This window comes from Schistocerca serialis, chromosome 2 (genome assembly GCF_023864345.2).
Source record: "Schistocerca serialis cubense isolate TAMUIC-IGC-003099 chromosome 2, iqSchSeri2.2, whole genome shotgun sequence".
Taxonomy (NCBI): Eukaryota; Metazoa; Arthropoda; class Insecta; order Orthoptera; family Acrididae; genus Schistocerca; species Schistocerca serialis.
Genome location: NC_064639.1, coordinates 676,254,475 through 676,270,415, shown reverse-complemented (window position 1 = coordinate 676,270,415; position 15,941 = coordinate 676,254,475). Strand labels below are relative to the sequence as shown.

Genomic DNA, 15,941 nt, shown 5'->3' with positions numbered 1-15,941 from the left:
TTACTTGTGTAAATGTTTCAGCTAATGTTGGAACTTAAAGACATCCATTTTTGACATATTTGTCATAAATGCCTGTCACATGATTCAAGGCTGCAAAACGCATGATATGAAATATTTCCCATACTAAAACGGCTAAAAAGTGTGGTTCACTCTGGAACATGTTGTCAAAGTAGAAACAATGTTGTGTGCCAGCATTTCAGGATGTTTCAACTTCTGCTGCAGATTGTATATAAATACTGTATTTCTGTTAGCAATACAGAGAGTAAAGACGAGTAAAAATAAGGCACTGAGTGATAGACAGGCACATAAATAAGATTTGGAAGTTTTAGATTAGCTTCAGTTCAAACAAACAATTAAAGGAAGAAAGTGGAGGGCAGATGGGTAGCCAGAGCAGAGAACAAGAATATGGCATTAGTGAGCTCATGCTGTTACAGGAATGGGGAGGTCATATACAGTATACAATGAAACTGGATGTGTTGGTTAAGGGGAAGTGGGTCAGAATAACAGAAGGGGGAAGACAACAGTGTAGGTGTAGATTAATAAACTGAATTTAAGTAAAGTGAAATGATTGGAATTGATTGGAAGGGCGAAGAAAGGAGGGTGAGAAAAGGCAAGGCAACAGAGGCAGAGGTGGATGTAGGAGAACGGCTAGTGGAGATAGAGGTTAGGGGCAGTACAAAATTGAATGAAGTGTTGTACAGACAATTCGCATCTATAAGCACAGGTTGTAAAAGACAAGTGCTGAAGCTGAGCATAGAGTGCTCAGCAGTATGCTGTGCTATTGTTTGACCTACTTTACAGTTGTGTATGTTTGGCCGTGACCATTCAGGTGCATAATGCTTGGTAGCCTTGTCAACATAAAAGGCTGTGCAGGAGGTGCAAAAGAGCAGATGGATTACATGACTGCTTTGACAGGAGGTCTTGCCTCTGATGGAGCAGTATCTGCTTGTGATGGAAATGGAACAGGACTTGCCGGTGCACCTAGATCATAAAAACAATAATGAGAGTAGCTGGGACCTGAGATGGAAAGGGGGAAGGAATTCCTTTTAGTTTTGCGTTGAATATGTCTCCCATCTCTGGGTATACTTGCTATTTGTCAATAGCCATTACATGTTGCTCTCTTGAAACTGATATCAGATTGATAGGTCTATCTGTTTGCTGGGAAGGATGTGAGTTCAGTTTGTGAAATTTTCTTTTTCCAAGTGTGTGTGTGAGTGGGGGGGGGGGGGGGGGGGCACAGCTGCTGCCCCCATATATTTGGCTTAAGGCCCTAGATGTTTTTAGTAGACTGGGTCAGTAGCAGAACACTGCTTTGGGAAGGTGTGAAGAATTATGGGAGGGAGATTCTTCATTTCATAGCATAATGAAAGGTAGTCGCAGTCCTAGCAGACAAAATGGTTTCAGCCCATGACAATGCCTGTTAATGAGAAGAGTACTCGTTCGCAGTTTGTTTCTGTAGATCAGTATGTTTGCTTGTCACTGTTGCAGACAAATGTTACAAAAAAAGTCACTGAATAAAATTTTGAATATTTGTATGAAAAGAATTTTCTTTTGTGGTGGTTCGATACATTGATCCATGTGATATCTCTTCATGATGATCTTGATGTCTAGTTTTGTTCTGTGTTGTTACATTTTATGATCACGAAGTGAATAAAGTATATCATTATGATAAAGTGGTGTTCAATGTTATTATTTTGCCATAATATCATTACTTGCCACACTGGTGACCCAATGTTACACTTTTTCTGTGAATATAGCAATTTGGAAAATTTCTGCGTTCAAAATACCACAGGACAATGTGGCCTACAATAACAACGATTGTTATGATGCAGCAAATGACTCCATCCTCTGATTCTATGCCTACACATACATCTTCTGCTTGAATTTGCCACCATTGTGCTTCGAATTGTGTGAAAATAGAAAACTGTGACCAAATTTCATCGGGATCATCACAACTTGCTCAACGAAGTCCACGGACAATGGACATCACTGCACATTCTTCTATGCCCTGTGAACATTTTCCAGGACAATTTACGCATTACGCTGCTGTGTCAACAGGTTTCTGTGCATATGACAATACCGCTGTGTCACAAAATCCATTTGTTACTCTTTCTAATAGTAACATACAGATGATGCCATCGGCTCTGTGCCATGGTGCCATATTGCCTGTTAGGCGATAAACCACAAGTGTTTGGTTCAGTGCAACAGCAACAGTTCTTGAACAGTGACCTTTTATTAATGAACAATGTGACTTTTGCCACTGCTCGATCTGTCCCAGTGCACCAGAACTAATAAACAAACCTCTGCAGTGTACTGTGTCATGCATATCGAATCTCTTGGTGGCCATGGCTGTTTCTACCATGCTGGTCACCCCTGCAACCATGTCTGCTGCATCTGGTTATATGTACAAGCATCAAGAACAGTGTAATGTCAAGCCATCCAACATTGTCTGTGTTCACAGTTCTGGTGCTGCCTGTTCTTTCAGGACATTTACCACAACTGCCTCCACTTAACAAGGATGGTCAGACATGGTTTGCCCTTGTGGACATCATCCTCAACATCCACTGAGTCTTATCCAATGTATCTTTGTTTACAGCTCTGCACAAGCACACAGATTTGATGTCTGGTCTCATCTTCGTGGCACCAATGAGGGACCACTATGAATATGCAAAGTCTATCATTTTTGAGTGCTTGTTGAGAACTCTGCAAGAAGCAATTAATCACATAGTGCACAACATATCACTCGGTGAGCTCACACCATCACAGTTGTGGTGAAAGATCAGAGCATGGATCGATCCCTCTTTCCTGTCCAATGCCACTTTGTGTCGCTATGGATAGTGAATATACCAGAAGCTCTCCAGCTGCAACTTTTTATCGCACGCCATCGATCCATTAGAGATTTGCCTAAGGCGAGCAGATGACACCTATAAAACCATCGGACATCAACAACTCACCGCAACGCTGAGTCACGTACGTGACCTCACCAGAGATATGTTCTTTCTGGTCAACACCAGCACAGATACCAGTGACATACCTCCAGCATTGTCAACTTCACCAACGACACCTTCCACCATGACACTGTGAGCAGCAAACAATTTGTCGGTCACTGTCTACAGCTCCACACACCTTCGCCTCAAACTTAAAATGAAATTTTGTTTGGAATGAACATTCAATATGGCTGGTGTTGGGCATTGATTTTCTACATCACTGTGGCCTCACTCCAGATTAATCATCAGGAACGCTGCTCCATCACTCTTCTGACACACACATTGAGGGCTCCTTTGTCGCAACTCCCACACATTTTTGAGCAACAACAGCTGCCCCTTTGTTCCAGTTAGCTGAACTCACACCCCTCGCTTCGTACCTGGTGGATTCACTGCGCAAGCTACTCAACCAATGAAATGACATTGCTGCCCTATGTGTGGCCAATGCATTGCTGCAGGCACTGATCTACAACACTTCCACTGACCTGGCATGTGCACGAATGACCATTGCAGCACTTTCAGTGGCTACCACCATTACAACGCTGGCCACTGTTCCGGTCTTGCGCTCTACAGACAACGTTCAAGGTGAAGTGTCTTCTGGCTCCCACAGCGCATAATCCACCTCCTTCACATCAACAGATTATGCTTGTTCTACAGCTGTCAAACCAATGAGCTACACAGCCACTACAATCGATGCTGTCCTGCATGCTCACATCGAGCCCGCATGCTCTGTTGAGTGGTACTTAAGTAAATAAATTAGTGAAATCAAAGTGAACTAGAAATTAGAATATAAATGGAAAACTTGGTTTAGTTTAGAGAGTTACATACTCGCATTCAGCGGGCAAAAACAGCAGAACAGAAGAGACAATGACCATGAAGTCAGCGAGTTCCACATAAGTGGGCGCTGTCGATTCAGCCGTCAGGGCATCGCCCGACCGGCTCACGTGTTTCTCAGTTGTCGCATGAGCAAAGGCCCTCGCCTACATTCCAAGAGCCAATGACCGACGTTAAGAAGAGTCTTCGAGAAGCTTTTCAACGTGACGGAAGAGGCAATGACCGGCTCACGTGTTTCTCAGTCGTCACATGCGATCAGAGGCCCCCGCCTACATTCCAAGAGCCAATGACCCAGGTCAAGAAGATTCATCGAGAAGCTTTTCAACGTGACAGAAGAGGCAATGGCCGTGAAGTCGTTCACCTCCAGTGAACTGAAGTGTATAAATACGCGAGACGCGGTGGGCCCGAGCTGATAGACAGAGGAAGACAGATGAAGACGGGGACGAAGACGAAGACGGAGACGGGAACGGAGACGAAGACGAGAGACGAAGGAAGAAAAGAAGAGTAGCAGTAGTGTTCAGTCAGTTTCGCTGCTGAAGACCGTCATGCAAGAAGAGACTGCATCATGCACAGACGCACTAAGTCCGCCGCTGTAATGGAATAGCAAGCAGCAGCCGCGGCGCCAGAAGACAGAAGTTAAAAGGTATTGAAGTCTGGTTTTTACGTACCCGGGTGACTCGTGAGGACGGGAAGGAGACGGCCTCACATCAGTAGTTACCTGTGAGCTGGGATGAAGACCTGACAGCCGAAGACTGGCAAGCGGGAGTCCGTGGTTCGAGTTCGGGACACTGGCCTTCCCCCGCCGCGCCGCTCCGCTGGTCGACGCACAACACACGCGGCCGCTTAGAGAAGAGAAACACTGGGACGCCACATTCAAGGTATCACCATCCGATGCACGACGTCGCTCGCAATAATTAAACGGGCCACTTAGCGCTGCGCGTCTCCGGTCAGCTGGGCGAGACGGCAACACGAGATACACACCGCTACGCGTAATCAGACGCCGCCGCCGCCGCTGCCACAGCAGAAGGCTACGCAAACGACACGGCTGCCGCTCTCCGAACCAGAACGTCCCAGTAAGATACAGTTGTACGAAACTTTCAATAAAAGTTATCTTATGTAAAAATGATGTTTCATTCGACCTCATACCCGAGCCAAGGAAGAACCCATCCTGCCCACATGTTGTTAAGAGAGAAAAGTTAATTTATTTAATATTTTCACCCTGACAGAATGCTTTAGAATGCTCATCCTGACAATTGACAGCATCAAAAGAGAAAACACAGTTACATTGAGTGACAGAAGTGTCACATTTAGTAACACAACTGTTACGTTTGATGTCACACGCCGTAGTAGTTGTTACATTTGGTGTCAGAGAAAAACCCTTGGCTCAATATGAGGTGTGAATGACAGTCACTAAAGGTCCACAGTTAGTATTGTTTAATGTGTGAAAGAATAGGGGTTTGCATATCAGTCGTAATATTTTCTTTATTTAGGAGTTTGTTCTCTCTCATGATTTTAAGAGTTTCTCGAAAATATTGAAACATCCTTTTCATTCAGTGTGGTAAGATTGTGTAACTAACAGTTTGTAAAATGATGATACGAAATCGTACAAAGTCAGAGTCAGCACCACAAGCGGTTTCTACTGAGGAAGCTATTCAGATCTTAGTTAATCAGATAGAACAGCTTAAAAGTGATAATAATGCATTATTTAAACAGTTGAGTGAGGTTAGGCAAACCAGTTCAATCACTCCCACCCTAGATTCCTCAGCAGCAGCCTTAGTAACTCCTTTTTCAGGTAAACCTGGCGAGGACATAACAGCCTTTTTTGATGATTTAGTAGCAGCTGCAAAGTTAGGATCATGGTCAGATGAACAGCTCTTACAAATGACAAAGTTAAGATTGACAGGAGAGGCTAAAGCACACGTCTTATACCATGAAGAATTACGGAATGCTCCAACATTTGAGGAATTGAAGAAAGGATTGCTTAAACGTTTTCAAAAACAGAACAGCTGTAGATTCTATAGGGAAAAATTACACACTATCACTCAGAGGCAAAACGAGTCGTTAGAAAGCTTTGTAGATAGGATTAGAAAAGTTAATATTAACACCTATCAGTTGACAACTAGTGATGAAGCAAATAAAGTTATTTTACAAGAGGCAGAAAATAGAGCTCTGGATACATTTTTACGTGGGTTGCCTCCTGAAACGTCCCGTCGTGTCAGGGCAGAGTTTCCTAAAAATTTAGCAGAAGCTGTATCTGTGGCGACAGCTTTTGAAGAAATTGACATTGCCACCAGATACAAGGAGAAGCGAAATATATTTTCAGCAGGAGTACGATGTTTTAGGTGCGATCGACACGGACATATAGCAAAAAACTGCAGACAACCTCAATGCACTAATTGTCAAAGAATAGGTCACACATTCAAGGAATGCAGGTCTAAGAAAGTTTTTGGAAATAGAAATCAGTTAAACTCAAACGGGAATGTCGGAGCCGCCGCCAGGCGTTCCCAATAAAATTTCATGCCATTAAGGCGAATGTGAAGGCGGAATGCTGGTTATCTGCTACCATACAGGATAAAGAGGCAAGGATACTTGTGTATACAGGCGCAAACGTATCAATAGTAAGTAATGAATGTATTGGAGAAAAGAAATATGACCCTCCAAGGTATAGATTGAGTGGAGTAGTAGGAGGTACAGTTAAGTCATTAGGATGTACATCATTGATTTTCTATATTCACGGTGTACAATTTCAAGAAGATGTAGAAGTGGTAACAAAGGTAACTGACGGGTACGACGCGATCCTAGGGTTGGATTTCCTGAATAAACATCACGCTAAAATCGACCTCAGACAGCAAACTGTAGAACTTAGCGGAATAGTGTTTCAGCTAGGTGACACCGCTGCAAAGGGCCCTCTGCCGCAAGATTTCCCTAACCGGAAGGCGAAATCAACTATACTGCGTGCAACGTCCTTGAAGGTTGATTCGCGGGATCAGATACCATCTGGCTCAGGAAAACTTCTCTGGATGACCGTTGACCACGAAGTACCTACAGATACAGTGTGTCTAATAGAGCCTTTAGAGGAAAATGAGGAATTAGATGTATCACATTGTTTTGTACGTAGGAGTGTTGTACGGGTTCAAGACGTTGAGGGAGAAAGAAAAGTACCGGTACATATTGACAATTTCGGAGTGGAGGACAAAGAGTTGCATAAGGGAATATTAGTAGCTACAGTCAGTACTTTTGAAGAAGAAGATTTCATTTGGTCAGATATTACTGATGGTCAGAAACCAGACGCCTATAAAACCGCATTACGCCAGAAGGTTGAGCATTTGAAAGGAAAGGATAGAGACACGATAGAAGCAGTTTTAGTTGAGTTCCAAGATTTATTTAATGCAGAAGGTCCATTGCCAGCAACAGACATCACACAGCATAGGATCCCAACAGGAAATAGCCCCCCAGTTTATAGGAAGCCTTATAGAGTTCCGCATCACTTACAGCCAGTACTGGATGAATTTTTGGAACAGCATCTAAAAGATGGAATTATAGAATATTCTGATTCTCCTTATAATTCAAATATTGTAATTATTCCAAAGAAGTCTCCCGACGGTACGAAACGATATAGATTCTGTTGTGACTACAGACACCTTAACAAACAAACAATCTCAGATGTTTATCCTCTTCCAAACATTACAGATACCATTGACAGTTTGGGTAACAGTAAATACTTTTCAACAATCGATTTACGTAGCGGATATCATCAATTGGAAGTTGCACCTGAAGATAGGCATAAAACAGCATTTTCTACCCCTGGAGGCCACTGGCAATTTAAAAGAATGCCTTTCGGTTTGAAAAATGCACCAGCAACTTTTCAAAGACTACTCGATGGAGTATTGCGAGGACTCAAAACTCAGCAATGTTGTGTATATCTAGACGATATTATTGTATTCTCCAGAGACATTAATGAACATGCTGTGCGTCTGCGTAATGTTTTTCAGAGACTTAGAAAAGCTAAATTAACATTAAATATGGAAAAATGTATTTTTGCATTGACAGAGGTTACATACCTAGGGCATGTCATTAGTGAAAAAGGAATTAAAACAGATCCCCGATTAATTTCGGCAGTTAAGGACTTCCCAACACCACAACGCGTTAAGGAGGTATAAAGTTTCATTGGTCTCGCATCGTATTACCGAAAATATGTTCAAAATTTTGCTGAAATTGCCCGACCCTTAACCCAATTATTGAAAAAGGGTGCAAAATTTCATTGGCCTGAAGATTGTGAATCTGCATTTCAAACCCTTAAAGATAAGTTAACACACAGTCCAGTATTAACCTACCCAGATTATAACAAGGAATTTATTTTATCCTGTGACGCAAGTGGTCATTCAGTAGGAGTTGTTTTGAGTCAGAATATTAATGGCGCGGAACACCCCATAGCCTATGCTTCGAGACAACTAACAACAGCAGAAAGAAATTATTCCACAACGGAGAAAGAATTGTTAAGTGTTATTTATGGTATCAAATACTTTAAATGCTACTTGTATGGTAGAAAATTCAAGGTTATTACAGACCACGCAGCTTTAAAATGGTTGCTTGGATTAAAGGATCCATCTAGTCGTCTTACCCGTTGGGCCCTATGTCTTTCCGAAATGGATTTCGAAGTTATCCATAAACCAGGCAAAAAACACACGAATGCAGATTGCCTAAGTCGGAAAATAGCACTTGTGGAAGCAACAGGCCAAGATACTGAGGACTGGAAAAAGGCACAAGATGAGGATACAGAATGTAAAAAATACGCAACTCAAAAACAATTTTGCTTTGAAGATGGTGTATTATGCCGTAAAACAAAACTTGGACCGCGAATTGTTGTTCCCCAACACCTTAGACAAGAAATAATGGCAGAGGCCCACGATCATATCCTTGCAGGACACGGTGGACAGCGGACAACCGAAAGACGAGTAGCAGAGCGATTTTGGTGGCAAACCAGAAAGCAGGATGTTGCGCAGTACGTTCGTAATTGCGTTGCGTGCGCACAACGAGCTGAACTTTCTCGTTCAAAAGTACCCTTACAGAGGCTCCCCGAGGCTTCATGTCCATTTCAAATCTGCGGAGTCGATCTCTACAGGCCATTTCATAAAACACCTGCTGGTAATAAGTATGTTCTTACAATTATCGATCACTTTTCACGCTATCTAGCTATGGTGAGTCTCCCAGATCAGCAAGCAAATACAGTTGCCCAAGCTTTAGTTAACAACTGGATACTTAAATTTGGCGTACCTGAAGCTATTATCACAGATCAGGGATCTAATTTTATGTCTGAATTAATGAAACAGCTATGCCACTTATTAAAAATACGCAAATTACGCACAACTCCGTTACACCCTCAGTGCAACGGGCGCACAGAAAGAGTTCATCAGACAATTGGCAAGATGCTTAGTTATTATATTAACGAACAACATTCTAATTGGGATGCGTATTTACCCATAATCGTGTCGGTATACGACGCCAAAACGCATGAAGCAACTGGCATGTCACCTTATGAAGTGGTCTATGGAAAAAAAATGCCGTCCCCTTTTGATGTAATCAGGCAGAAAAACGGAAAAGTCAGAGAAACAGTAAGAGATTTCAGTCGAATGATGAAGGATGTATGGAAAAAGGTTCAAAAATCTAATACAAAGGCTTTGGAATGACAGGAAAGATTAGGTAATACCCAAGCTAAATATCCAAATTACAAAATCGGTCAGTGGGTTATGGTTTCAACTCCTTACATAGCGAAAGGAAAAACGAAGAAATTTGTAACAAACTACAGAGGTCCTCACCAAATTATTGAGATCACGTCACCAGTCAACGTTAAATTGCAACTGCCCACCCGAACTACCATTGTCCATGTAAGTCGTTTAAAACCTTTTAAGGGCGCTCCAGATGTAATTCCTTCAACAATAGTGTCTGCTTTTCCGAAGGGTGGAGGAAGTTCCCGTAAAGGAAAAAGAGTGGCCACGCCAGCACAACATACAGACATGGCACCATACAATCTTCGACCAAGAGTGCGAATGTCCTAGTTGAATCTTAGTAGACTGTAGTATACAAATGTAAATAATTAATAAATGATAATGGTTTATTTTCTAAGAAAAAAAAAGTTGAACGTAGAAATATGTAGATCTTGTAGTTAACAATGTATTTCCTATTTTCTTTATTTTTGTTTTTACTAGGTTCGTAGGTCTATAAACATGTTTGCTTTTTCAGAAAACGCCATGCAAGCATTTCCTATGTAAAACCTATCCTACCTCAATGACTCCCTTGACAGTTCCCTTCTGAAGTCATAAACTCACAGCAAGGCAAAATTGATGCCAATGTTATGATGCAACATGTCTTAAAATTAAAAGGTGAACGCAAAACTAAAATTATAATGCTAGGAACGGGTATATCTGGAACCTTTGTGTTGGTGTTTCTGCTTTGTACAGTTTTCTTTTATTTAAGACGAAAAAATAAGCCAAATAATAATATACCACTTCATCAAATCCCTGTTAACTGGATACCACATTCTTAACTGATGTACTTCAGTAGTTACTTTTGAGCATTAGTGTATTAATTTTGTTTATTGTACTTCATTCTTTATTAAACAGTCTCTTGTTAACATAAACAATACTGTAGAATAGATATTCTTGCATTAGTATAGGGTAGATTAAACAGCTGTTGCTCTGTAATTTTCTAAGTGCAAAACCTATTTTTTGTTTATTCATTGTCATCAAGATTTGTTACACTTATTACAACCATTTATGTAAGAACTATGTGATTCATGACCGTACAGTGCTTTTGTAAAGTGATAAAGTATTTTCCACATACTTAATGTGAAGCGTGTGTAATCTTCTAACTCGAGAGTTTTCAGTGTTTGTGCTTTTGCCGTGTGAAGAGTGGAGGAATGTTGAGTGGTAAATTCGAGGGCGAATTTCTCCGAAGGGTGGAGGAATGTTGAGTGGTACTTAAGTAAATAAATTAGTGAAATCAAAGTGAACTAGAAATTAGAATATAAATGGAAAACTTGGTTTAGTTTAGAGAGTTACATACTCGCATTCAGCGGGCAAAAACAGCAGAACAGAAGAGACAATGATCATGAAGTCAGTGAGTTCCACATAAGTGGGCGCTGTCGATTCAGCCGTCAGGGCATCGCCCGACCGGCTCACGTGTTTCTCAGTTGTCGCATGAGCAAAGGCCCTCGCCTACATTCCAAGAGCCAATGACCGACGTTAAGAAGAGTCTTCGAGAAGCTTTTCAACGTGACGGAAGAGGCAATGACCGGCTCACGTGTTTCTCAGTCGTCACATGCGATCAGAGGCCCCCGCCTACATTCCAAGAGCCAATGACCCAGGTCAAGAAGATTCTTCGAGAAGCTTTTCAACGTGACAGAAGAGGCAATGGCCGTGAAGTCGTTCACCTCCAGTGAACTGAAGTGTATAAATACGCGAGACGCGGTGGGCCCGAGATGATAGACAGAGGAAGACAGATGAAGACGGGGACGAAGACGAAGACGGGAACGGAGACGAAGACAAGAGACGAAGGAAGAAAAGAAGAGTAGCAGTAGTGTTCAGTCAGTTTCGCTGCTGAAGACCGTCATGCAAGAAGAGACTGCATCATGCACAGACGCACTAAGTCCGCCGCTGTAATGGAATAGCAAGCAGCAGCCGCGGCGCCAGAAGACAGAAGTTAAAAGGTATTGAAGTCTGGTTTTTACGTACCCGGGTGACTCATGAGGACGGGAAGGAGACGGCCTCACATCAGTAGTTACCTGTGAGCTGGGATGAAGACCTGACAGCCGAAGACTGGCAAGCGGGAGTCCGTGGTTCGAGTTCGGGACACTGGCCTTACCCCGCCGCGCCGCTCCGCTGGTCGACGCACAACACACGCGGCCGCTTAGAGAAGAGAAACACTGGGACGCCACATTCAAGGTATCACCATCCGATGCACGACGTCGCTCGCAATAATTAAACGGGCCACTTCGCGCTGCGCGTCTCCGGTCAGCTGGGCGAGACGGCAACACGAGATACACACCGCTACGCGTAATCAGACGCCGCCGCCGCCGCTGCCACAGCAGAAGGCTACGCAAACGACACGGCTGCCGCTCTCCGAACCAGAACGTCCCAGTAAGATACAGTTGTACGAAACTTTCAATAAAAGTTATCTTATGTAAAAATGATGTTTCATTCGACCTCATACCCGAGCCAAGGAAGAACCCATCCTGCCCACATGTTGTTAAGAGAGAAAAGTTAATTTATTTAATATTTTCACCCTGACAGAATGCTTTAGAATGCTCATCCTGACAATTGACAGCATCAAAAGAGAAAACACAGTTACATTGAGTGACAGAAGTGTCACATTTAGTAACACAACTGTTACGTTTGATGTCACAAGCCGTAGTAGTTGTTACAGCTCTCACGCCACCTCACCACCACCGATGCAGACTATGCCCGTCTTGCCATGCTGACACCGCATACAACCACTGGCCTGGACTCCACACCTACAGCTGCTGACACGTACCTGATGGCAGAGAATCTTCACCACCTTCGCCACCTATTCTACAAGCCAGTTCTCAGTTTCACAGTGCTGCATGTTGCATTGTTCCCTGCTCCGGAGTGCCTTCTGCTCATGTAGGCCCAGTGAGGTTCCCCATTAAAGTTAACGGTACATGTCATAGGCTACATGCTACAGAAGGACCCCCTGTCCATGCAAAAGCACACCATCTATCAACTAAGAAACTTCACGACGCAAAAGAATGCATTCAGGAACTTTTACAACTAGGAATCGTACATCTTTCTGACAGTAATTGGTCATCACCTATTCATCTCGTCCCCAAGAAGAACTCAACCTTCAGACTTTGTGGATACTACCATAGACTCAATGCCCGCACCATTTTAGACAAGTAACCCATCCCCCACATTCAAAATTTTGCGTTGCAATTACATGGTGCTAGGCATTTTAGCATCATTGACTGTCATAATGCATATCATCAGATTCCCATGCTTACATTGATGACATTTTAATTTTCTCCACCTCTGTTAATGAAAACGAGCAACATCTTTCTGAAGTACTCCGCATGCTCTCAGTTAATGGTGTGGAGATAAATGATGACAAATCACAGCAGCACTAGTCGTAAGTTATGTTCCTGAGCCTCACAGTGAATTCTGAAGGCATATGTACCACATCTGAATGCGTCGCTCACATTATGAGCTTACTACCACCTGTCACTTTTCATGACCTACATCGCTTCTTGGACATGATCAATTTTTTCAGGTGCCTCCTTGCTGTCTCCTCTAAACGATGTCTTGCAATGCAAACATACCACAGGTAATCACAAGGTTACATTGACCCAGGACATGACTCATGCCTTCAATGACCTAAAAATGGCCCTAGCTAATGCAGTCACACTAGCCCATCCCAGCACCAATACGCCTATCGCAATCACTACTGGTCACTTATGAAGCCATACGCTATTTCTGAGAGGATATCGAGGCATAAGACATCACCATTTACATGGATCACCATCCCCTGGTCGACGCACTGCGTAACCCTGCTAGTGATCTCCCTCTACATCGCATATGGATTTCATCAGCCAATACACAACAGACATACATTTCATCGATAGCCTCATAGCAGACTACATGCCATGAATTAATACCATTACAAGCCTGTTTGATCCTACGGAGCTCGTGTGACTACAAACTACTGATCTGGAGGTACAGTTGGCAGCTACTAATAACTCCACCTCTCTCCACATTCAACCATGCCCTTTCCCTGCCATCAAATTCTTTGTGATACTTAGACTAACATATAATGACCAATCGTACCCCATCCCCTTTCATAGGCAATTTTCTCTTCGCTGCATGGTCTAGCTCATTCAAGCATCAGAGTGACAGTACACCTAGTAACTGAATGTTTCTTCTGGTCACACATCAAGAAAGACTGTCGTGGGTGGGTATGTGCCTGCATATCATGCCAACATGCCAAAGTTGTTCGAGAGGCCCACCCCCCTGTGGGACACTTTAAATACCGAAGGGATGCTTCAAACACATTCATATGGACCTTGTCAATCCCCTACCCCCTTCTAATGACTACCATTACATTTTGTCAGTCACTGACAGTGTGACATGTTGGGTAGAGGCAGTTCCTTTGAACAATATCTCGGCGGATACCGTGGCTCGAGCATTCATTACATGCTGGCCACTTGTTTTGGCTGCCCTGCATCCTTTACCACAGAGCAGGGCATGCAATTCAAATCTGTACTCTTCAAATGATTGTGTGTCCTATGTGGTGCCAAGCATTTCCATACAACAGCCTACCACCCTCAAAGTAAGCCGGCCGTTGTGGCCGAGCAGTCCTAGGCGCTTCAGTCTGGAACTGCACGACCGCTACGGTCGCAGATTCGAATCCTGCCTCGGGCATGGATGTGTGTGATGTCCTTAGGTTAGTTAGGTTTAAGTAGGTCTAAGTTCTAGGGGACTGATGACCTCAGATGTTAAGTCCCATAGTGCTCAGAGCCATTTGAGCCACCCTCAAAGTAATGTGTTAGTGGAGCACTGGCACCACACACTGAAGGCAGCATTAAAGTTCCACACTGACTACTGGTTGGATGCACTTCCGTGGGTACTGCTAGGCATAGCATATAAAGAAGATTTAAAGGCCTCTCTGGCAGAGATCCTTTATGGTGAACCCCTGGTACTCCCAGCAGAATGTTGAGGACACTACTTCTCTTCATGAAGAGAGGCTACCCTCCTTAGTCGAGCAAGTTCACTCTCGTATCACGCATACCACAACCACAAGCACATACTCGCCCACCAGTTTTTTTACAAAATGAGCTTTCAGACTGTGACTTTATTATGCTGCGAGAGGACATCGTTTGTCAGGTACTTACTCCGTTCTATTCAGGACCTCACCAGTTTCTCGATCATGCTGGAAACACTATGATCATCCTGCTAAATGGAATACCACAAATGGTCTCTCTACACAGAGTTAAACCAGCAGGGGTCATCACTGAACACGTCTCTAACAACGAGGGCTCAGAGCTTCCTCCAACTGTCAACACAACAACTGAACTGGTTTCCAGTAAGTGTTCAGTAGGCACTTCCCTCCCATCCTCCTCTACTTCTTGTGATGCCAGTGCTAGTGATCGTGTCTCCACCAGTGACAGTGATGATGATGATTGGTTTGTGAGGCGCTCAAATGCGCGGTCATCAGCGCCCATACATAGTCCCAATTTTTACACAATCCAATCCAGCCACAATCACGAATGATGATGATGATGATGAAATAATGAGGACAACACAAACACCCAGTCCCCGAGCCGAGAATTCCATAACCCGGCCAGGAATCAAACCCGGGACCCTGTGATCCAGAGGCAGCAATGCTAGCCGCTAGACCACGAGCTGTGGACCCCAGTGATAGTGATGCATGTGACGAACTTCCCGTACGCTTCTTCTCACCGCCAACACTGTGCTCAACTATGACCACATTCGCTGCCAACATCTTGGCATTCCAAATGGATGACACTTCACTGCAATGTCACAATGACTGTTTGTTTGTTTGTTTGTTTTTTGTGCATCTTCTCATGTATGTTAATCTAAGGATGTTAACCTCACCCTCGTCTGAGCTATTAACTTACCCAAAGACTTTGTCAATGGCTCCCTTCAAGCTTTTATCGACGAGAATGGCATACTGTGAATTTTCATTCTATGCGGCTGTCCACAGTTCCTCCCTCTCCCTCCTATTCAGATACTTTTATCCCATGCCGGCCATCCCCTACACCAACTGACATGGATCAAAGATTATGCTGTGTCTTCCCTGATCGCCTCCCCAATACAATTTCCTTCTCCTTTTGCTGCTACACTGTGCTCTGCACTCCCAGGGAGGGGGCTCTGTGGCAGTTCGATACATCGATTTGTGTGATATCTCTCTCTATGATGATCTTTGAACTGACTTTATGTCTAGTTTTGTTCTGTGTTGTTACGTTTTGTAATCACAAAGTGAATAAAGTATATCATTATGATAAAGTGGTGTTAAATGTTATTATTTCACCGTAGTATCATTACTCACTACAACTTGCATGCAACTTCTTTCTGTGTAAACTTATTTTTCTAA

At 43.3% G+C, this 15,941-nt stretch overlaps 1 protein-coding gene across 3 annotated transcripts in view; it reads right to left on the bottom strand.

The window, feature by feature from the left end:
• The window catches only part of LOC126457774 (fatty-acid amide hydrolase 2), a 104,765-nt gene that overhangs the window by 13,345 nt on the left and 75,479 nt on the right, over positions 1 to 15,941 (bottom strand). The window lies entirely within an intron of this gene.